Source organism: Macaca nemestrina, chromosome 14 (genome assembly GCF_043159975.1).
Source record: "Macaca nemestrina isolate mMacNem1 chromosome 14, mMacNem.hap1, whole genome shotgun sequence".
NCBI lineage: Eukaryota > Metazoa > Chordata > Mammalia > Primates > Cercopithecidae > Macaca > Macaca nemestrina.
This window is the reverse complement of record NC_092138.1, coordinates 57,470,807-57,495,458: the sequence shown is the minus strand read 5'-3', so window position 1 is coordinate 57,495,458 and position 24,652 is coordinate 57,470,807. Positions and strand designations below refer to the sequence as shown.

The 24,652-nt window shown below is 37.7% G+C and overlaps 1 long non-coding RNA gene across 2 annotated transcripts in view; it reads left to right on the top strand.

The window, feature by feature from the left end:
- The window catches only part of LOC105493873 (uncharacterized), a 69,376-nt gene that overhangs the window by 16,923 nt on the left and 27,801 nt on the right, over positions 1-24,652 (top strand). Inside the window, exons 2-3 of one of the 2 annotated variants that reach the window (XR_011613070.1) lie at positions 1,784-1,933; positions 7,487-7,642. This is a non-coding gene — a long non-coding RNA (uncharacterized lncRNA). The remainder of the gene's footprint in view (positions 1-1,783; positions 1,934-7,486; positions 7,643-24,652) is intronic. The other variant, XR_011613071.1, reaches the window with a different exon arrangement.

The following is a 24,652-nucleotide window of genomic DNA, read 5'->3' as shown; positions in this document are numbered from 1 at the left end:
TGACTTCAGTTGGTTCATGTTAGCTCCCCCTCCCATCTCTAGCTTTCCTCTTCCCATTCCTTGCCTAGCCTGACCAGCTCTCATTCTTATGTTTTCTGGGCCAGCTCTCTACTTCCATCTAAACCAGTCTTTAGACCCAGAAGGAGGTCCAAGGCAGCACTCAGAATCTCCTTACCAAATGTTATATATAATACTCATTACAGCTTTTTCTTGACATATATCCTATTTCCCTTTATTTTTTTTGAAGTTGAGAAAACTGATCTTCAGGGATGTTAAATAAATTGCTGAAATCAAGAGGTATTATCAGGACAGCTGGGATTCAAACTCCTAGACTGCATGACTTCAGCATTTCTCCTTTTTCTACCAGATCATACAGTCTCCTATATTCCGCGAAGCCTCAGAGTTCTGGAGTCTTATTTCAGGGCCCTCCAAGAAGACGGAATAAGAGTTAAGGTCCAGCTCTGTCTTTATTTAGAGGTTATCCAGAACATGTCCAGTGGTATTTGTTTTCTAATTCTTACTAGTATTTTATTTGAGGATAAAAGATCCCACTGATTTTAAAATGTTTGTATAGCACTTGCTAAAGAAACACCTTAATCTAGAGCATCATCTTTTTCTACTCATACACATTTATTTTCATAGACACTTGAGGTAATAGTCTCAGATCGAATAACCAAATCTCATCATTTATGTGTACTCAGGTACAATCTGAGAGGTAATGAAACCATAGTAGATACTCAACAAATCCTACTCTGCCATTCCTTCTAGAGCTATCTAAATTTAGCTATATCAAGGATGTCTTCAGGGTGGTGTATTAGGGTCCCAAGACACTTATGATCTGTAAAAACTCTACAGCTGCTGTAGATGTACAATTTTAATTTTATGTTAAATATGCTTAGAGCTACATCAAGTCACATAACCGTCTTTAAAAAAAAAGAAATTTCCTGTACCTGAATCTGCCCTCTTCTTTTCTTTGAGCCAATGAGTCATAATGTATGAAAATAAAGATCTTTATTGAGGAAGAATGGATGTGCTGCAGGCTGCATGTGTGAAGAATGGTAGATAACCAAACATGCTCCTGGCCAGTGCTCTTTGAAGTAGAACATTTGGCAATTTTGCATTCGGAGGAGGGATAATAACATCTGAAGTTAGCTACAGGGCTTAGAACTGTCTAGCATCAGAATGGTCAATATGTGAATAGGTAAGGAGGAAGCCAGAAGAAACAGCAGCTTCTTCTGGGGAAATAGATAAGGAGCAAAAACTATCAAACAGCCTCTGACTTGGAAAATGGCCTCTAGGTGTTTGCTGGGCTGGAATCCCGAAGTACTGAGTTTTACTATTTCTGACCCTTTTATAATTGTGTTGTTCATCAAATAAGCCACACTGGAAATGGAGAGCTAGATTGAGTGATTTGTCTGCTGACTGAAAGCTACTTACAATTTGTCCAGCAATGGCATAGGGACAGAGATGAAGGCCTCCCATTTCCTCCATGGGACTGCTTCACAAAGCTGAAAGATGGCCAGTAGTCATCATTTTGATCCAAGCAATCACTACAAAGGCAGTGCACCACTGAAGGTACATCCCAAGATTCTTAACTGAGGCGTTTTCTTACCCCATGAATATTTACTGCCAGGACCAGTACCTCTACAGGGGCATAACAAGATATCTCAGACATGGAATGAAATCAAATAAGATTGTATACATAGACATCCTCAGCATTGCAAGGGATGCATAATAAGTATTCACAACAAATTGGTAACTTTAATCTCTGAATTCATTTCAGTTTTCTTCTCTGCAAAGTTGCGATGCCTAGGAGACTGTTACATGGAGTTGTCAGTATTCAGTGGGATCGTACTGAAGATATGGCTCAAGTTCAAAACTGAGAAGCAGGTTTATACAAGTGGGAAGGGATGGAAGCAGAAGACAGCCAATGGTAACTGTACACTTAGAGGTCATATGTCCTTTCTCGGGGACTGAGAATCACCCTGCAAGCCCTTAGCCTTCTCACTTACATTTCAGTCACCAGTTGGTCAGTGACCTGACTATGGACTGTGTTTATTATATACATTTTATGATAAAATAGGCAGCTAAAAACTTAAGTCACTGGGCCCAGTGTTAGGAAAAGGAGATTTCTTTGAGGACTTCTTTCCCTCATAAGTGCCAATGTGCTTTCCCACACATCCCAGACCTGAAATCTAAGCTCTAGTAATTGCCTCAATATCTTCCATTCTCTATCAACAGAAGTGCTAGTGGTTCAGGTCATGGCCTCTTCTCTTCCCTTTTGCTTGTAAAGAAAAAACACACATTTTAGACTTCAATTATGAGCTTTCCTGCCTGACCCTGCTGGCTTTGAAACCATGAAATGATGTCTCTCTATGTTTCATAGTTCTCCTTTTAGAAAGAGCAAGTGAGATTCAATTGGAAAGAGCATTATGGAAAAAAAAAAAATTGGAACGAAAACTGAAACAGCTTCAAACACCAGATGCCAAAAGAACAAAACTGGTTAATGATCTAACTTTTAAATATATTGTGCTCTTTCTAGCAAAGAAAACAGAAGTAGGAAAACAGGCAACATAAATATGTCATGAGGCCCACCAACTTAAAAAAACATTGCATTCTAATGGGGCTGGGAGTGGAAGGAATAGGGAAAAAACACAAGTAATGTCATTTGAATGCCTACTATGTGCCAGGTACCTTGACATATATTTTAAATATTACTTCATTATCTGTAACCTCCTCATATAACCTCCCATAACATTCGAGGTTTGGGTGGAATTTAAGTCTGTCTCAGTTTGAGCATTGGGATTATTAGCTGCCCATAATAAAAGTCATTTTACTATTCCTTTACAAATAAAAACGGAAATTCTCTTCAAGAGGATGTGTCGAGTCCCCATGTTTAGAGATTCACTAAAAGGATTCATGGGACTCAGATATAGTTGTACTCATCGCTAAGATTTATTACAGCAAAGTCCTAAGGATAAACAGTCGGATCAGAAGGGGACATATGCATTCAGAGTAATCCATAAGCAGGTTTGCTTAGGCTCTTCCCTCCTGTGAGGGGTCATACAGAGTACACTTTGCTCAGCAATGAAAATGCAATATGCATATTATGTGTCCGCTCAAGCAAGCCCATAGAGACTCAGTGCCCAAGATTTTTATTGGGGGCTGTCACATGGGCACCCTCTGCCTAATACATATCAAAATTCCAGTCTCCCAGAAGGAACATAGGTATTTAGCATAATCATATTGTTAGTATAGTCTAGGCACAGTCCACCAACCTTATCAGTTAACTGTTGATGGGCACTGCTCTGACAGCCAAGTTCCCAGATGCCAGCCAAAAATCACCTTACAAGCAGGACTCTAAAGATAGCTATTGCAGGAGTGCTATGTTAACTATTCTCTGAACAGATGGTGTAGTAAGTTAATGCTTTCATGTATATTCCTGCCCACTACCACCATCCTTTTCCAAACACATGGCAATGATAGATAAAAATATGAAAAGGTAAAGTAAAAAAGATAGCTGGGCTTGAAAAATAATCTTTATGGACCAGAAACAAAATTGTAGAGATACAGCAATGTAGAGCTGTAAGTGAGACTGAAGCACAGTATGTAACTACAATGAACCAAGAAGAATGCAACAGTATTGGAATAGACTAGAGTATAAAGACACAAATTTATTTATGGAATATTAGACCTATATAGGAAATTTGTCGATTTGCAAGTGGCCTTGCAAATGGATAAGTTGGTATTATTCAAGTTGAAAGTACTCGTTAGAGTAGTTCACACCCATTATGGCTATTTACTCTGATTGAACCTAAGCAGGATTAAAGTACAATTTTAAAACTTAACCAAATGAACCAAATCTGCTTGATCTCAGAAAACTTGATTTCAGAATCATTTGTTTAGTCTTCAAATGATATCAAATGTCCCAGAAGTAACTTTATATTTAGCCCTGTCTAATAGAACATTCTAAGATAATGAAAATGTTCTTGCTGTGCAATATAGTAGCTACTAGCCACATGTGACTATTGAACATTTGAAATGTGGTTAGTATGACTGAGAAATTGGATCTTTATTTTATTTTAATTTAATTAGTTATATGTAGCTAGTGAGCGCTATATTGTGAACACATTTTCTAATGGGTTCACTGCCTTGTTTACTCCTTTCAAAGTAGCTTCTTTCCAAATGTTTTTGACAGAGCTGTTGATTTTGAGAGATTAAGAGAGAGAGTGTGTGTCTTGGGCAGAGACAGCAACACCATTTACAAATGTATATACCCAATTATCAGAAAGAGAAATCTCAGCACTGTTTTTGATCATCCTAACTTAGCTCACCCATCATCTCTTCACATTTGTAACTGAAATCATTGAAAAAATCTGTAACCACATCTCATCCATTTAAGTGGAGGGGCCAAGTGAAATTTGTTGAGTATCTAACTTCTTGATAATCTCACTAAGTTAGCTTTTTCCTTAAAAAGAAAAAGGAGGAGGAGGTAGTGGTGGTGGCAATATCTAGCAGAATCTGTATTATGTATGAAGAATGGCTCAAGTTACAGTTTTACTTACTGGATTTCACTTTAAAAAAAAACAGGATGGACTATTTTCCATTTTTGCCTATGAATTTATATTGTTATGAAACTAAAGACTCATCAGGACACCATCTGCATTCTAAAAACGGTACTGACATGCTGAAACATTAGGCTAGGTCATGATGAGTAAGCTTCAGGCAGTGGCACTCATTTGCTCATGAACTTCATGATATGGACTGAATGTCTCCATTGTGCAAGTCACTGTGCTAAGTCCAATGGATAGTATAACAGTAAATCCCTGATCTCAAATAATTCTGATCAAGAACCAGCACTGGGAGTAAGCCAATCTTTAAAGAGATGTTAACACAGCATACTCCTGACTGGATTTTGTAAGTCTAAAATTATTTTTTTAATAACAGTTAATAATAGGTATTGAAGGATAAGCAGGATTATCTAAAGCCCCTGACAGTTTTCTCTAGGTTAACTGGCAATCAGTTAGCTGAGATTAGGGGCTGCCCTCCCCACAGAAGGAAGGTTTGCACCTGACTTCAATGTCTCCCAAAGACTCTAGTAATTCCTATAAACAGCTGGCACTCAAGCCCAGACTCTTTGGCAGTCTATCTCAAAACATTTGTCTCCAGTGGCAAGGCTACTCTAACACTTGCGCCATAAAAATACACAGCAAAGGGGTGGGAACCCCCTTCTAGATACAATCCTATCCCCAGGATGTGTCCTGCTGTGATCAGGAACACTATTTTGAGAGGCCAGGAGACCTGTGCATGTTCTGACTCTTCTTTTTGTGAATTCCAGTCTGTACTATGTTCATACAAGCCATTTCAAAAAAAATAATACTATGGAAATGGCTTCATACTTTATTCTTTAATTTTCCTTTTTGGATATCTCCATTTTTTTACTAACAGATAAAAGTTTTACCTGTCTACCTTTTCAAAGTTGAAAATTGAAGTGGGGAGGAAGGGGGTAGACAAGGAACTAAATAGAACACAGATTTTTATATGCAAAGATAAATCTAAAAGTATAGATCAGTTAGTGTTTCAATTCCAAAAACAGTTTTTAAATTGTCATTCTAATTTTAATGTGCTAACAAGTGAGTATAAATATTTAGACATGCTTATTTCAAAAGCATTTACTTATATAAATAAATTTCAACATCCTTGATAATTTCAAATGCCTAGATGTATTTTTATAAGCAAATATTATAATTATAGATTTAAAAGATCCATTAATTTGTGTGCATAAACTTAGGCGTTAGGGTAAAATCACTTGAAATACAGAAAAGTTCAAATTTTGGAAAATGTCTGTAGAAAACTGTCACTTTCCAGATAGTCTGTATACTTAATGAGGAACATAGCTTGCCTTCACAATTTTAAAGGCAACCTGAGGTTTTTACACACTGGTATAGACAAGCCTATGCAAGACCTCCTCGCATCGAGAACAGGTTTTTAAATAATGTGTGAAAATTCTGATGTAGTAATATAGTTAGTACTCTCACATGACAAATAAGAGAAGAAAAATCAATTCCCACCCTAAGAAAGAAAGAGTAGTCCTGCAGGGGCGATATACCAACTGAATGAACAATTTCAAATTTGGGCAATAGACTTTTTGGAAGAACAAATTTATATCCTTTGTGAAAATGCAGGGCTCAGAGTTTCTTCAAATAGTTTCACAGGCAAAAATCAGTAAATTTCTTTGGACAGGGGAAAAAGAAATAGGAAAAGCAATCAAAGGCAAAGCTGTGCCTGAATCTTTTATAATCCCCCTTCCCTAAGGCTTCCCAGAGCCCATATGACAGTTATTTTCCTCCTCCATCCTCTCCAACTCAGGAAGCCTTCTCCATTTTCTTGGTAATCAGACAACAAAAAGGTATTTTTCAGCTTGCCCCCAAATATTTTTCAAAAGGAAGTAGAGATTACCTCCCAGCATTGAAGGAAAACCCCACTGTGGCCTATATTATTCTCTGATTATAAGAAAAACTACTTGACGAAATATAAAAAGCAACTATCTGAAGACTCTAAAAAGTAAAAAAAGAAAAAAAAAATGCTTGATACTGTGTAGGTACGTGAGTTGTATTGTCATGCTATTATACTAGGTCTTAGTCCTGTGAATTCTGGCTGCATTGAGATCTACTGGAGCTTGTTGCCAGAACTATGAGTGAGCTGACAGCACTGTTTGGTCTCAGTGACAGTATATAGTACCCTCACACTGTGCGGCCCGGAGGGCTTGGTCAGGTGTGACATCCACCCACACAGTGCCCTAGAATGTAGTATGTGGAACATTTCCCTTCATTTGTACCTGCACATTTCTCACTTTCATTTCATAGCCTATGATATGCTGCTTTTTAAAATAAAGAGATATTTGCAAATTGTATTTTCAACACAGGCTGTCTTAAATCAAATTTTGAGGAAATTTTTTTTTATTTAGGCCATAACATTCTTATGACTTTTGGTCAATACATGTTCTAAAATCTTTTCAAAAAATGAGTATGTTTATCAGGATGCAATTTATATGACATGTGAACCATTCACTAGCTTACACAGTCAATAAACTTTCTATGGAAGGATAACATGTATATTAACACCTTAAATTTCTAGAAAAAATTTACTGGTTTTTTTTTTTTGAAATTTTGTTGCATGAGGCTTTAAGATCATGTGAAATAGGCTTCGTTGAATCCAGTCATCTCTTTCAACATATACAAATCCTTCTCCCATCTCTAGTCATGTAGAAACTTTCCCTCATACTCTGTCTTCTTTAGGGGACATCATCATCAACCTTCCTTATACTCCATTCTGCTATTCATTACTGGAGCACCCTGAAGTGCTCCTTTTGTAAAACACCTCTTTGTTATAATTACGTTTAAATGTCTATATTCCCATTTTACACTAAATTCTATAAAGGCATCAAATATGTTTGTTTTGTTTACCCTTATTTTTTGTTATCTAGCATAGTGTCTGGTATATAGGAGGAAATCAATAAATATGCTTCAATGGATGAAAAACTAAATGTGCTATTGCCACCAAGGAAAAACTGCCTCCAAATTACATGTATCATGAAGTAAAAATATCCAATAAGATGAAGAGATTGGTCACATCCCTTGAGGTAACAGCAATAGCTTTCATAAGATATATTTTCTAGAAAAGTATTTTCAACAAAAATGAATGTAATCATCTTCATTTTTATTAATGAATACATGATATTATATCACCTTTTTTTTTTTAGTTTTTGAGTTAAAAAATATTTTATGGCCATACTGCCCAGAGTAATTTATAGATTCAATGCTATCTCCATCAAGTTGTCATTGACTTTCTTCAAAGGATTAGAAAAAAGTACTTTAAATTTAATATGGAACTAAAACAGAGCCCATATAGCCAAGACAATCCTAAGAAAAAAGATGAAAGCTGGAGGTATCACACTACCTGACTTCAAACTATACTACAAGGCTACAGTAACCAAAACAGCATAGTACTGATACCAAAACAGATATAGAGACCAACAGAAGAGAAAAGAGACCTTGGAAATAACACCACTTATCTACAACCGTCTGATCTTCTACAAACCTGACAAAAACAAGCAATGGGAAAAAAAATCCCTATTTAATAAATGGTGCTGGGAAAACTGACTAGTCATATGCAGAAAACTAAAACTGGACCCCTCCCTTACACCTTATACAAAAATTAACTCAATATACAAAAATTAACTCAATGAATTAAAGACTTAAATGTAAAACCCAAAACCATAAAAACCCCAGAAGGAAACTTAGGCAATACCATTCAGAACATAAACATGGGCAAAGACTTCATGGCTAAAACACCAAAAGCAATGGCAACAAAAGCCAAAATTGACAAATGGGATCATATTAAACTAAAGAGCTTCTGCACAGCAAAGAAAGTATCATCAGAGTGAACAGGCAACCTACAGAATGGGAGAAAAGTTTTGCAATCTACCCATCTGACAAAAGTCTAATATCCAGAATCTACAAGGAACTTAAACAAATTTACAAGAAAAAAAGAACCCTATCAAAACGTGGGCAAAGGATATGAACAGACACTTCTCAAAAGAAGACATTTATGCAGCCAACAAACATAGGAAAAAAAGCTCATCATCACTGATCATTAGAGAAATGCAAATCAAAACCACAATGAGATACCATCTCATACCAGTCAGAATGGCAATTATTAAAAAGTCAGGAAATAATCGATGCTGACAAAGCTGTGGAGAAATAGGAACACTCTTTTACTGTTGGTGGGAGTGTAAATTAGTTCAACCATTGTGGAAGACAGTATAGCAATTCCTCAAGGATCCAGAACCAGAAATACCATTTGACCCAGCAATCCCATTACTGGGTATATACCCAAAGGACTATAAATCATTCTACTATAAAGACACATGCACACATATGTTTATTGCAGCACTATTAACAATTGCAAAGACTTGGAACTGACCCAAATGCCCATCAATGATAGACTGGATAAAGAAAATGTGGTACATATACACCATGGAATACTATGCAGCCACAAACAAGAATGAGATAATGTCCTTTGTAGGGACGTGGATGAAGCTGGAAACCATCATTCTCAGCAAACTAACACAGGAACAGAAAACCAAACAGTGCATGTTCTCACTTGTAAGTGGGAATTTAGCAATAAGAACACATGGACACAGGAAGGGGAACAACACACACCGGGGCCTGTCAGGAGGTGGAGGTCAAGGGGAGGAAGAGCATTAGGACCAATACCTAAATTCATGTGGGGCTTAAAACCTAGATGATGGGTTGATAGGTGCAGCAAACCATCATGGCACAGTAGTTTTTTCTACTTCTGTGAAGAAAGCCAGAGGTAGCTTGATGGGAATAGCATTGAATCTACAAATTACTTTGGGCAGTATGGCCATTTTCACAATATTGATTCTTCCTATCCATGAGCATGAAATGTTTTTCCATTTGTTTGTGTTCTCTCTTATTTCCTTGAGCAGTAGTTTCATGTCCCTTGTAAGTTGTATTCCTAGGTATTTTATTCTGTTTGTAGCAATTGTGAATGGGAGTTCATTCATGATTTGGCTATTTGTCTATTGTTGGTGTAAAGGAATGCTTGTGATTTTTGCACATTGATTTTATATCCTGAGACTTTGCTGAAGTTGCTTATCAGCTTAAGGAGTTTTGGGGCTCAGATGATGGGGTTTTCTAAATATAGAATCACATCATCTGCCAACAGAGACAATTTGACTTCCTCTCTTTCTATTTGAATATGCTTTATTTCTTTCTCTTGACTGATTGCCCTGGCCAGAACTTCTGACAGTATGTTGAATAAGAGGGGTGAGAGAGGAAATCCTTGTCTTGTCCCAGTTTTCAAAGGGAGTGCTTCCAGCTTTTGCCCATTCAGTATGATATTGGATGTAGGTTTGTCACAAATAGCTCTTATCATTTTGAGAAATGTTCCATCAATACCTAGTTTACTGAGAGTTTTTAACATAAAATACCTATTTGATTCTTTTTTATATATATCAATTCTTTAATGAGTTCTTCCATCTCTCTCTCTCTCTTTTTTTTTTTTTTTTTTTTTTTTTTTTTTTTTGAGACAGGGTCTCACTCTGTGCTAGAGTGCAGTGGCATGACTTTGGCTTACTGCAACCTCCGCCTCCTGGGTTCAAGTGATTCTCCTGCCTCAGCCTCCCAAGTAGCTGGGACTACAGGTGCGTGCCACCACGCTCAGCTATTTTTGTTTGTTTGTTTTTTTAGTAGAGACGGGGTTTCACCATGTTGGCCAGGATGGTCTTGATCCCTTGACCTCATGATCCGCCCGCCTTGGTATCCCAAAGTGCTGGGATTACAGGTGTGAGCCACCGCGCCCGGCCCTTCCATCTCTTCAACTATTTTGCCCATCTTTCCCCCTATCTTGGCGGCATATGACAAAGTCCTTCTTCTAATTCCAATATCTAAATCACCTGTGCATCTCTTTCTGTTGTGTGTTGATTTTTATTGTTGTTTTTTAGTCTTAGCTTTTAGGCTGTAGTCCTGTATCTTGGCATGCCTAGGAATATTTTATTAAATGTTAGGTATTATCTTTAAAAAGAGAGAGAGAGAGACAGTCTACATGAATTATTTTCCTTTCCTCTACTAGAGACTGAGTTGAATCAGAACTGGTTGGCAATTCTGATAAGGCTTCATTTTCCTTTAGTTCACCTCTGCTCTTAAGGTGTGAGCTTTCCAGGTTTCAGACTTGAGATTAGTGCATTTACCAGGGCTGTTTCACCTGGTAGTTCCTAAACTCGAATCTTTCCACATCAACGCCTTATAGCTGCTAACATAACTTGCTTTGTTTTTCAGAGGATTTCTGCTTGGCTTCGTGGCCTCCTGCCTCTTGTAGTTTCAAAATTCAACAAATATATTAAAACAGAAATGAGCCTTTATCAGGCTCAGTTCTCCACACCTCCCTTCTCTTTGGGATCTTGGACCCCAAAGTCTCCAATTTTGCCTCTCCAGCCCCACAAGATTTGCCGAAACTCTACTGGTTACTTCAACCCTCAGCACAGTCCCTCTACCTAGGAAAATCATGAGTTCTCAGCCTCTTGCCCTGTACCCCCCATAAGCAAATGTCCCCAGAAAGCAAATGTCGCTGCAAAAGGTTAGATCACCTGTCCGCAGTTCCCCTCTCTCCACAATCTTGGCTCTTGTAGACCTAGTTACTTTAACAGCTCTCTAGTGTCTTTAAACAGATTTTTAAATTACCATTTTTAATTATCCTCATTGATAGCAATGATCTGCAATAAGCTGCTCCGCCAAAACTACCACCAGAAATCTTTCTTGAATTTTTCCCACTATATATTTAATTCATTACAAAGACAAAAATAGATGAGTTTAAAACATTTTTAAACAAATAATGAATGATGTATAATGAAAAATAAGATGTAAAAGACTTCTATCAATTAATTTTTACATTGTTTATATGTATTTTTTATTACTAAGTTCTATCAAGTTCTGTTTGTTATATTTATCAAAACTGTCAGCAATTACAGTTGTTACTCAGAACCACAAAGCCGCAGGGAGTTGTTTTTCCTTCCTATTGCACTAGTCTTTGCAACTGAAAAGTGTGGATTTTCTTAATTTTCTACCTTTTGGAATAATTCCACAAGACTCTTTATATTTGCTTTTTCTTGGCTCCTTTAGATCTCTCTAATTTTGTGATACTTTATTCATTGATTTCATTACGTGAATAATTTTGTTTGAATTTGAATGGTTTTCACTGAAATTGCATCAATGTCCTTTTTCAGTTTACAAGTAAAAGAATAATTGATTATTGAAGCAATAAAATAATGAAATACCACATGTACCATTATGAGTTCATAAAAAATAATTAGGTATTTCTTTAGGTACTTATTACATTAGTAGGTACTTATTTTGAAGTACATGGCATTATTCTGCTTACATGGTTTATGCTGTGCAATAAACATAAGTGCAGTCTATTTAAATTCTTCACTGACAATTTAATGTAGAAATTGAGCTTGAATAGAACTTTACAAATAATAATGTTACTTTCTTTTTAATATTGCCTTTTGGGCAATAATAACTAACACTTTTGCTTATAATAATCATTTGCAAACCAATAACAGTTTAAATATTAAGAATTGACATATATTGTTGGTTAATAATTAACTCAAAACTCACATGACATTCTTCAGAACATAATTAGATTAATATGCTGAAAAGATTCACATAGAAGCTAATTATTTTTCTTTATCGCCCATTTAATATACATGAGCTTAAAGATACGGGTAGAAAAAGTCATCAAGAAAAGAAAGCAACAGCTCTTAGCCTCATGTAACTTCTCGTTTACAGAACCATAAATACCAATATAAATGGACTTTTTCCCCTTTGAAGAACTTTCCAACCCCTAAGACCATCCCTATCTCCCCTAACAAACACACAAACACATACACTTTTGGGAGAAGCAGTACCAACTAACAATTTATACTAGACTGGCTAAAACCGTGACAAACTTAAGTGTTTTCTTAAATTATTGAAAGAAATCAGAGAAAACTGGTATATTTTCCAAGTAATATTTCTCCCTGGTTTTTCATTTACCTGAGTCTTTGGGAAGATGAACAGAAATTTTTTTTTCAAAAAGGCTGTGGAAAGACTTATACATTTTTAAAATGGCTCGTGCTTATACTCAAGTGAAGTATTAGTTGGGGGACAGTACTGTCCTTCATTCAACCAAAGAATTCTCAGGTTACAAGAGATCTTATGAGTCATCTATTCTAATCACCCATCTGAGGCTGAAATGCTCTCCTCAGCTTGTTCAACATGTTACCCAGCTGTCGCTTCCAGTGAGTAGAAATGTTTGTCTCCCAAAGCAGTTTAGGACATCCTTAGATCATAATCTGAAATGTGCAGGAAAATTTTAACTGGCCTTCACTAAAACCCTTCCAATAATATAAAATAAGACTCTCCCATATGCAGTATTTTAGTTAATTGAAGACCTCCATACTATCAGACCTAAGCTTTCTCCTCCCCAACTAATTACCCATTTGACATAGTTTTAAGTTTTTCCTCAAATAAATATTTAAGTGTCACTGGATTGGAAAGTACTATGTTTGGAGCAGAGAGATAGTCAAATAATTTTTCAACATACTTCCTACAAAAAGAACTTTGAGGAAGCCTCTGTAGAGGAAAATAAGTCTTGATGAGAGTATTAGTCAGGGTACTCCAGAGGGACAGAACTAATACGATATATGTATATAAGAAGGGGAGTTTATTAAGAAGTACTGACTCACACGATCACAAGGTGAAGTCCCACAAGAGGCCATCTGCAAGTTGAGGAGCAAGGAAGCCAGTTTGAGTCCTATTTGCAATCCCACCATCCAGATACATTCACTGTTGACAATCTGGATCTATTCTTTAATTCTTCCTGATCTTATTTTAATGCTTACACAAACACATACAGTATGACATTTAAATATACCAAGTTATAACATAAATATGCCTAATGAGTTTTAAAAAAAAAACCTTACTGATGAACTCAAAATCCAAGATTCTTAAGCCTTCATACATCATTCAACTCATCATTCTTGCTCCAACATTTTTTTTTTCTGCTAGTATCTTAGAAAGACTTGAAATTAGTATGGATTGTTTTATATTTGGGGAAAATATATAAGTAGTGAGTACTTTATCTTAGGGTTATTTGGAGTTTTCAAAGTGAAATTTTGTCAACTATCATGTTGGACTAAATAACTCTGTAAGAAGCAGGGTGCCAAGCAGTTAATATAAAGAATTTAATTTGTTTACTTCTTCTGAGTTTTGCCATTGAGCTTTCTGTGGGAAAGTTCTCCCTAAAAACAAACTTTATTGGCTCTAATTAAGAATGCATCCAGTAGTGTTCTCTCAGGCTTTGGATGCCTGCTGGCTTAATTTTTAAGCTTCTCCATTCTCGATAAAAGTGCTGAATTGAATTTAAAAGTCTATTCCTACAGAATTACCCCTTAGTGTGCACACGACTCACACTTCTACAGAAAAGATTAAAATACTATTTACTACACATGGCAGACACTGTTTTTAAAAGATGAATGGAAAATGAGTCTATAGTTTAACAATAATTTTGAAATGAAAGGTTGTTTCAAACATATGATTTTTGTTTTCTGGTTTGTTGTTACCCAAAACCAAGATAGACATTATCAATGAAGCCACAGAATTTAAGAAAATAACTGTTATAAGTCAGTAGACTCATATATTTTAATTTCAAAAGACAAAAAAATTACAGTAATTTCTTTCTAGCCTAAGTGTATATGACAAACACTGGATTTTCTCATTAGGTAGACCTGGCTACAATACCTTTGATTAGACATGAGTACTTTTCCTTTATCAATTCTTTTAATTGACTATTGACAAGATGGCAACCTTTGCTCCCCTTGGTGACTGATCTTCAATGGACTGTTTTTGTTTTTTTGGAACCTATTCAATATCATGCTAACTGATTATGTTCTTTCTACAATAGAAGTAATTTGTTTGCCAAATTATGTATTTAATTATTCGTTACATGTATATTGTCTCCTATTATGTGTCAGTTACCATGCTACACTATGAGGATATAAGAGCTAAAAGTCCAATCGAAGAAAACTTACTCATAAAAATAATTGAGAAAACAGACTGGCAGATCCACAAAGAAGTGAAAACTATGTACACTATGTACGATAAGGTACAAATGATCCCAAAACTAACATTGCTTGGGAGAATCTTATTAGACTTAGAGAAGGAGGTATTTCCTTTTTAGTTTTAATGTCTTCTATTTATCTGTCATTGATTTAGTAACCTACTTATATGAATAAGAGTTATAGGGACAAGGAAAATATTTTTAAGGTTTTTTAAAAAGGCATACAGTGAAAAGTAAGATTCCTTCAACCCTTCTCTGATGACTTCCCAGTTCCCCTCATCAAAGGCTGGTAGGAGTATAGTGAAAAAGCTACACATAAGCATACAAACACACATGGGTGTACATACATACAGCCCTTTTTCCTTTTTTACACAAATGACAGTGTTGGTATTTCTTGACATGAGTCTGAAAGGTGAAAGAAGAACGGGTTTGGCAGTGGAAAAAGTCTTCTGGGACTTCAAGGACAGAATATGCATTTTGCTAATATATGAGAAAAAAGGAATTATGAAAAGATTAATGTAAAATTTTGTTAAATGTAATATTGTTCTCCTTCAACTAGATTGAAATATTTATTTGGCAAGATTACAGTGATCCCTGTTGGGCCATAAAGTGATATGATTTCTACAAAATTACTGTCTGTTATGTGGAGAATAAGCAGTAATGAAGGTAAAAGTGAGAAGGGGAAGAACATTGAAGATTCTATGTGAGGACATAGGATCTTTGCAGTAGTCCAGGAGACAAATGATGGTGTCTCTCAGCAGTGCTGGATGCTAGCAGTGGTGACAGCTACAAAGGGTCAGATTTAAGATATAATTTGAAAGTTGAACCAACAGGATTTACCAACAGAGTATGAGAATGTGGTTTGTGAAGAAAAGAGGGAAATTAAGCATGACTCCTAGGTCTAGGACCTAGGCAACTGGAGAGATGTAGCCATTTCCTAAGCAGGGAAAAAACGCAGGAAGCATGTGTGTGGGGTTGGGGGGTCAGGGTTTGCGCATGCATGTTTGTGTGTTGTGTGTGCATGGGCACATGTATGCACAAAAGTTAAAGTGAAGAAAAAGTAAAGATGCTGTTAGGCTATGGTAAGTTTCAGCTGCATTTAGTGAAGTTGTCATTAGGCAGTTGTATGTAGAGTGTGATCAGTGGAGAGTCTAAGCTTAAGATATATAGAGGGTATTAAAGTCTTGGAACTAAGGCCGGGCATGGTGCCTCATGCCTGTAATCCCAGCACTTTGGAAGGCCGAGGTGGGCCGATCACTTGAGATCAGGAGTTGGACACCAGCCTGGCCAATATGGTAAAACCCTATCTTTAATAAAAATACAAAAGTTAGCTGGTCATGGTGGTGAGTGTCTGTAATCCCAGCCACTCAGGAGGCTGAGGCAGGAGAATTGCTTGAAGCTGGGAGGCGGAGCTTGCAGTGAGCCGAGATCGTGCCACTGTACTCCAGCCTGGATGACACAGTGAGACTCCCTCTGTCTCAAAAAAAAAAAAGTCTTGGAACTAGATGAGAACAGCCACGATGTCAGTGTGATCTTAGAAATATGAGAGCCAAGAGCTGAACCCCAAGGCATAGTAACACTTAAAGACCAAAAAGCTGGGATAAGGAGCCAGAAAAGGTGAGTAGGCAGGAAGAGCCAATAAGTACGGTGCTTATGAACCTGAGAGAAGAAAATATTGCAAAGAAAAGAGGATAGTAAACTGGGCAAAATTTTTCTAAGGAGCTCAGCAAGATAAGGAAGTCATCAATGAATCTGGCAACATGGAGATTCTTGGTGACCTTGAAAAGTCAGTATTAGTGAGTAAGGAAGCACAGGAGATGAAATTCTAATTGGATGGCCTGTGGAGATGAAAAGATGTGAGGACATAAAGACATAAATGAGATATTTTGCTTTAAAGGGGAGCATAGAAATAGGGTGAAAGGAAAAATGTGAGTCAAGACAGGGATTTTATCTTAGGATGGGAAATATTTATTTTAATATTACTGCTTATGTAATTAAGGTGAGAAATATAACAGCTGATTGGAATAATCCAGTGGTAATTGGGCACATGTGGAATACTGAAGACATGCAACAATTTTAAGAATCATTTCCCGAGTAGATGAGAGAAAAAATGATCTAGTGGCAACTGAAGATGCTGTCCTTTGTTAGCAACAGGAACAATTCATCCAATGGAGAAGCCAGAGTATTTGATAGACAAGTTACATAAATGATAAAGTTGCCAAAAATAATAACAGAGGCTGGGCACGGTGGCTCAAGTCTATAATCCCAGCACTTTGGGAGGCCGATGCGGGGGTATCACGAGGTCAAGACATCGAGACCATCCTGGTTAACACAATGAAACCCCATCTCTACTAAAAATGCAAAAAAAATTAGCCAGGCATGGTGACAGGTGCCTGTTGTCCCAGCTACTTGGGAGGCTGAGGCAGGAGAATGGCATGAACCCAGGAGGCACAGCTTGCAGTGAGCCGAGATCACACCACTGCACTCCAGCCTCCTGGGCAACAGAGCGAGACTCCATCTCAAAATAAAAAAAACAAAACAAAAAAACAGAACTAGTGGTAAAAGGAAGATAGTGCTACATCTTCAACGAATGAGGAGTGACGAAGAGGTTGAAAGATGATTACAATGAGGAAGATTTACAGAGTGTATATTCTAATGGGTTATTTAAAGGAGATGCTTTTTGACAAAGGAAGACAGGGAAATGTATTGGAAGTAGGAATAGGGGTAAACAGGACACTTTATTCTCCTTTATATTATTTATATACATACTATATACATATAGGACAAAAAATAACCATCCCTTGGGAAAGAAGTAGGGTCCTTAGTGTGAGCCAGGTTTATAGTTAGAATTAGATGAAGGGAACCTTTGGAGAAGAGTTGAGGATGTGGACAGTTTTGCTTGTGACAATGTAAGAGTTCAAGAGAGCAAGTGGAAGGGCTGCAGTGAGTTTGGAGTGGTATAAGGTAGAGTGCCATTGGCAAATTTGGAATACCATGTAGGTTTTATGTTTTGGAAAATAAGAGATGACCAGGGAGTCTTGACCTTTTGATGTTGAATGAGGTAAACAGGAATTTAAGGCATGGTTAAGATTAGGTCTGATGGTCTCCAAGGGGAAAGTGGAAAGTTGGTTCTAGCAATACAGTAGTGTTCTTCTTAGGAACAGTGTGCCATAGTCGGTAGTGAAGTGATGGATGGTCATGGTGTGGTAGCATAGGAGTGCTCTGTGTTGATATCCTTGCAAAACAGAACGTTGTGTTTAGCTGACAGCCTCCCACTGCCTCACCTTAGCAAAATCCACTACTGTGCTCACCCCAAGGCCACATTCTTCCTGGTCTACTCCCAGCCAGACTGAGCATGGGAGAGTACTAAAAACAGGCCATTCCTGCCCAAAGTAAGACTCCTCTTTGCTCTGGGCCTCCCTATTGGCCCAGTCAAGCCTTTCTTAGGGCTGCCCTATAAGCTGAGGCTCTTCCTACCAAATGCTCTTTCCATCTCCCCCTCTTTTCACAGATGTCAAAAGTATTTCTAGGTCAGAGATTTTTCTTACCTATAGCTGCCCTCTTTCCCTATTACCTTCCATAGGTACTTCCCATAATAAATATCTTACACTTCTAACTCTGTCTTGGCATCTGCTTCCAAAAGGACATGAACTAACACACTTGTGGACCAAAGGAGAGGCTGTAGAGCTGGTGGTAAAGTGTGGTGGATTTTTCTAGGAAACACAGAACTCCAAGGGCTTCTTTTGGCTCTCATAGACATGTTATGATCGGGGATGAACTAGTTTACCAGGAATAATGGATTTTCTGTAATCCTGCTATAGATGGCATCACAGCCAGGATAAGGCATAACTGTTCTATTACTATGCATATTATTATCCTCCTTGTATATGCCCAGTTAGAAATGCTATAAAGTAGCAATCAAGACAGTCAGGAAAAATGTTTTGAGGGCTTACTACTCTGTATCAGTCATTTGTCTGGTGACTTTCTCATTCATTCAGAGTACTTTTACAGTACTCTGAGTACTGTATCAAGGTTCACAGGACACCAACTTGAGACAAAATCAGGGCTGACACTTACTTTTAAAAAATAATTTACATCTTGCCTTATAGCAAGGTGCTTATAGCACCACTGTGTCTGTCTTAAACATGTTCACAGTCTGTCACCTGATATAAATTCTTCTTACTGTCTTGCTGACTGGATGTTTCCTGCTTCTCCCAGCTGCATCTCAATTTTCCTCCTTGAATGGAGCTAACAATGGGTCTCTTTCTTGCTATTGCATGTTGCGAACGTTTCAAAACTGGTAACATACCTCCAGGACACTAGAACACATGAAAACCGGTGCCCTCATGAAAGGAACTGCTTGTGTTGCCTACTTCAGGAGTTCTTGCCTAACAGGTATTTCTGCAGTTTCCCAGTAGACTGCCCAGCCTGAGTGAAGCTAAGAAAATGTGAGCCCTCAACTCATAAGACACAGCACTGTGGGGTTCAGGTTCCTTTGAACTATTGGATGACTTATTTGATGTTTTTTTTCCTGCCCTTTTCTGGAATGACGGCTGCTTAAAATCTCAAACCTCCTACACCTTTTTATTCTTATCCTTAGTGAAAGGCTTAATTAGGAGCAAAATGTGTTTTTGCATCATAAACACATTTTAGAAGTTAACAGGAGTCCCTGGCCCCTGCTAAATGCTAGCCAAATGTGTTAAAATCAGTAGTTTGATGTTGCCGTAGAGATAGCTGGAGGAGGGGGGAGGGGGGAGATCCAGGGAGGGTCTCACAGCTGGAGAACCCAGCAGGAAATGACAGTATCAGAGACTTGTGACTAAGCAAACAACTAAATAGGAAAACAGAGAGAATGTGAATGAGAAAGAATGTATATGAAACCAGCCCAGCCACTTCATAGAACTGGTAAGGGGATACAGCTCTCTAGGTAGATAAAATTAAAAATAGTTATCTGAGAATTGTCTAATCAGCAAATTCCATTTACTGAAAGTGAGTACGAAAATCCACTAAGGGCAAACTATTCTAACTTCTGTGCATGTGTGCTATGGTCTTATTCAAAAGTTTAATGAACTCACTTCTAGAAACTTAGAAGCCATTTACTATGGACTTTAGCTGTAAAATTGCAAGAGCTGGACAATTTTTAATGCCCTTTAACCTACACATGCCACTCCTGAGAATAGAGCACAAGAAAATAGCATATGAATGAAGGGAGGTATTCCTATCTATTAACTTTAAGGACAAAAGATTTTCAACCTAATGGAAATTGTTTTATAAATTATATAATACCAACACACACAAAGAAACTATTAAGATTATTTGCATTTAAGAATTAATTTTTATGTGTTACACAATGTTAACTGAATCATTCCCTGCTGTCTTCAGAACATCAACAGATGGGAAATAACTCTAAAGAAGAATGTTAGTTTCATCCATATTAAGAATAATAGAACTGTCCTAGTGATTATTAATTTCATTGTTACCGGAAAGGGGTCCCGATCCACACCCCAAGAGAGGGTTCTTGGATCTTGTGCAAGAAAGAATTCAGGACAAGTCCATAAAGCAAAAGCAAGTTTATTAGGAAAGTAAAGGAATAAAAGAATGGCTACTCCATAGGCAGAGCAGCCCCGAGGGTTGTGGGTTGCCCATTTTTGTGATTATTTCTTGATTATCTGCTGAACAAGGAGTGGACTATTCAAGCCTCCCCTTTTTAGAGCGTATAGGGTTACTTCCTGACATTGCCATGGCATTTGTAAACTGTCATGGTGCTGGTAGGAGTGCAGCGGTGAGAACAACCGGAGGTCACTCTCATCTCCATCTTGGTTTTGGTGGGTTTTAGCAGGCTTCTTTACCACAGCCTGTTTTATCAGCAAGGTCTTTACAACCTGTATTTTGTGCTGACCTAGCTCATCCTGTGACTAAGAATGCCTTAACCTCCTGGGAATGCAGCCCAGTAGATCTCAGCCTTATTTTACCCTGCCCCTATTCAAGATGCAGTTGCTCTTGTTCACACGCCTCTGACACCATCACTTACAAAACAGACTCGGTCGGGAAAACTAGAAATTTGAAAAGGTGACAGAAGAGAATTGGTAGGAGTGTTTTCTGAGGGGGAAAATATAATGGCTTTTTTCCCATTCTCTCCTTGAGGAGAAGACTGTTGGGGCTCAGAAACCAGTATCCCAAAATATGACACTTTGTACATGCTGAACCAGAAAAGGAGCTTCAAGGTCTACTTGACTCTCCCCACCCTTCCCTACCATCTCTCCTAAAGCATAGGCTGAAGTTGTTCTCTGAAGTTCCCTTATCTTCCTAAAGTCCAGACCTGCCAAAGAAGAAATTACCTCCCATGAGTTTTCATTAACTGAACCCATATCACAGGAAAGAAAATTAAATTCTATCAATAAACCTGGACAGACTTTTGTCACAAACCATTGTCTACTCTACAGGCCCAGCAGACTTTGTCTAAGACCATTGTATGTTCTTCAAGCCCATTGAATTCTCCCTAGTAATCCTTTATTGCCCCTCAACAGATTTCCTCTTCTTCCTTCTCCCATAACATGTTTTGCCAGAATCCAAGCCCCCATTTTTTCTGTAACCTCAAGATGGTATATAAGTTTCTTCACCCTACTGGGAGTTGGGTCTTCATTCTGAAGACTGCTGTGGATACATGTTAAATATATTCGTGTGCCTTTTCTCCAATTAACTTGCCTTTCGTTGCTTCTACAAGAGGGAGTGCTTCCCCTCACAATTTGATTGAGAGAGGTTCAAAAACACACCCACAGAATGATGTCCCTCATTACATAGGGAGGCTATAAAATTGATATTTTAGGATAAAGCTGAGCTGTAAGGCAACAGAACAACACAACAAATAATAAACCACTAGTTAAAAATTGTGTTCCTATGTGAATAAAAGATAAAAAAGATTAACAAGTAATCCTATCAAGATGTCATCCTGAAGCATTGCCAATTGTGGTATTTTCTAGAATTGTGATATACAGATAGGGATGTGAGTAAGAAGATGACTCAAAAAAGTAACTTTGAACACCTCATTTATCAAACCAGCAATATATAGCATTGTGTATTTTAATAATTTTCAAACAAGCCCACTGTGTGGGCTATGCTTTCTGTCCTTTCATAAGTTGATGTTTTTCTTAGCCATCAGAAGGCCCATGGTTTGAGCCCAAAGAAAGGAGATTTGATTTGAAAATATCAAGAATATAGAACTTTAAGGAGAATTTGGAATATGACAAGTGGAATATCCTAAAACATTGCTTCCCAAAATGCACGGCACTAAACACTATAAGATGATCCATTGCAAAAAGGAGGGATATGCCATGATGAGTTTGAGAAATTCATATGTGTTGTCTTTATTCTTAGATATTCACAATTCACATTAGCATGTTTAAAAGTTTGAGAAATGCTTCAATTTTTAAAAGTTGCTAATGTTTAAACTAGCATATTTGATACACCTCCCAATACCCAATCCTAATTCCATGACAAAATCCAATCAGCATCTGTGGAATAGATCTTTGGTAGAAGTTTCTGAACCTATGAATTCTGTCTGAGCACAGAGATGGGAAACACTGCTTTTTCTTTCCTCCTCACCTTGTAGACAGTGACTGCAGTTCATAGAAAAGTGAGAAAGAAAAGAGGCTAAAAGAAAAGGATATAACAGAAATTAGACAGGATGCAAATGGGGAGAGAGAGTACAAAGTAGCTAGAAAACCAGTATAGTGCTGTTTCCTGGAGGCCAAAAATGGTGCCTCAAAAGGCAAACATGCAAGTGAAACCATCACATCAAAGGAGAGACTTGTGACCCAGCCCAGCTGCTCACAAAGCTTATTTACCGAAAAGATTTTGGCTAAAAGGCCCAATGGTTAGAGCACGGAAGATGAGTAGAAGGCAAATATTCATTCAGACAAGATGGGGACATTGTTTAGGTCTGGCTATGGGCTAGGAGAGGGAGAAGGATCTTAAAACTTTACAGAAAAAAAAAATTCTTAGTTTTTTTCTCTGGGAAGATAATCAATGGCCTTGGTTGCAGGTAGTATGAAAAGTAAGGGTCTAAAATAGAACCAAGGAAGGAAACAGAAAATGCTCCCAGGTGGGCTGAAAAACTGCCTTGCCAAGCTCCACAGAGCATCAGTATATCAAACGAGCCTTCAAGGTCCAGGTCTGTCAATCCCACTCCCTTTGGAAGCAATGGGTTTTTAAAAATGCATCTATGCTATATTTAAATGAGCGAACCTATCAGCCTCTCTTCAGAATTTACAGATGGAAAGCGGCTAAAGAATTTTCTTAGTGAAAATGACAAATAGCAGGGTTTGTCATTTGAGATATGTTATTACCTAAATCTGACTGAAAGGAAGGTGATTTGCATCAATTAATTGACTACATTTAAAGTCTGTTCTAATTTTCCCCACATGACAAGAACCTCAGGCCTGCTCTATAAATGGGCTGCAGGTGAGAGAAAAGATGAAGGCTTCCTTCAGGGTCTTCAGAGTAGCTGTGCTCCATTCTTTTCTCCTTCCATAGTGAGCTGAGAGAGACCTTGTTTCAGATGAGGTGGGATTGCAGTTATTCATCTGCTTATGGGGACAGGAATTTAAACAATACAGGTGGCTTTTGCTGAGAACTTAAGCTTAAAGTAATCTTTGAGCACCAAAAATTGCCCTTGGGATTTGGTATCCATTGCCCCATTTCATCCTCAAAACAACTGTATATGAAGGTGGGCACTTTTATTCTTTAAGTTTTGGGATACGTGTGCACAAATGTGCAGGTTTGTTACATAGGTATACATGTGCCATGGTGGTTTGCTGTACCTATCAAGCCATCATCTAGGTTTTAAGCCTTGCATGCATTAGGTATTTGTCCTAATGCTCTCCTTCCCCTTTCCCCCAACCCCAACAGGCCCCAGTGTGTAATGTTCCCCTCCCTGTGCCCATGTGTTCTTATTGTTCAACTCCCACCTGTGAATGAGAACATGTGGTGTTTGGTTTTCTGTACCTGTGTTAGTTTGCTGAGAATCATGGTTCCCAGCTTCATCCATGTCCCTGCAAAGGACATGAACTCATTCTTTTGTAATGGCTGCATAGTATTCCATGGTGTATATGTACCACATTTTCTTTATCCAGTCTATCATTGATGAGCATTTGGGTTAGTTCCAAGTCTTTGCTATTGCAAACAGTGCTGCAGTAAACACATGTGTACATGTGTCTTTATAGCAGAATGATTTATAATCCTTTGGGTATATACCCAGTAATGGGATTGCTGGGTCAAATGGTATTTCTGGTTCTGGATCCTTGAGGAATTGCCACACTGTCTTCCATAATGGTTGAACTAATTAACACTCCTAGAAGGTGGGCTCTTTTGTTATCCCTAATCTATAGATGGGTAAACTAAAGAAAAGGAATAAAAATGTAAGAGGAAAGAAGAGCTGAGAGAGGGAAACCAAGCAGGCACACATTGAACGGTAGACAGTTCAATCTAGAAAGTATCATGGAAATTTTTTTAGGTCAAGGGTTCTCAAACTAGAAGTAATTTTGTCCCCCAAGGGACATTTGGCAAAGATTAGTGACATTTTTATTTGTCCCAGGTGGGTGAAGGGAGGTGCTGTTAGTATCACAAACCAAGAATGCTGCTAACTATCCTATAATGCACAGGGCAGCTCCCAACACCAAAGACTTATCTAGCCCCTAATATTAATAGTGCTGAAGTTTGAGAAGCTAATTTAAATGAATCCTTTTATTTTACATAGGAAGACACTGAGAATCAGAGAGGGTAATGTGTAGTATAATGATTTAGGACTTGGACAAGTGCCTTAACATTTCCAAGTTTTCATTGCAATATTAGTAAAGTAGGGATAACTATTGTAAGTACTTCATAGGGTTGTTGGGCCAATTAAAATGTTGCACATAAACCAGGTAGCACCCAAGCTGGTTCACTGTCACACCTAGTCAATGGATGACCT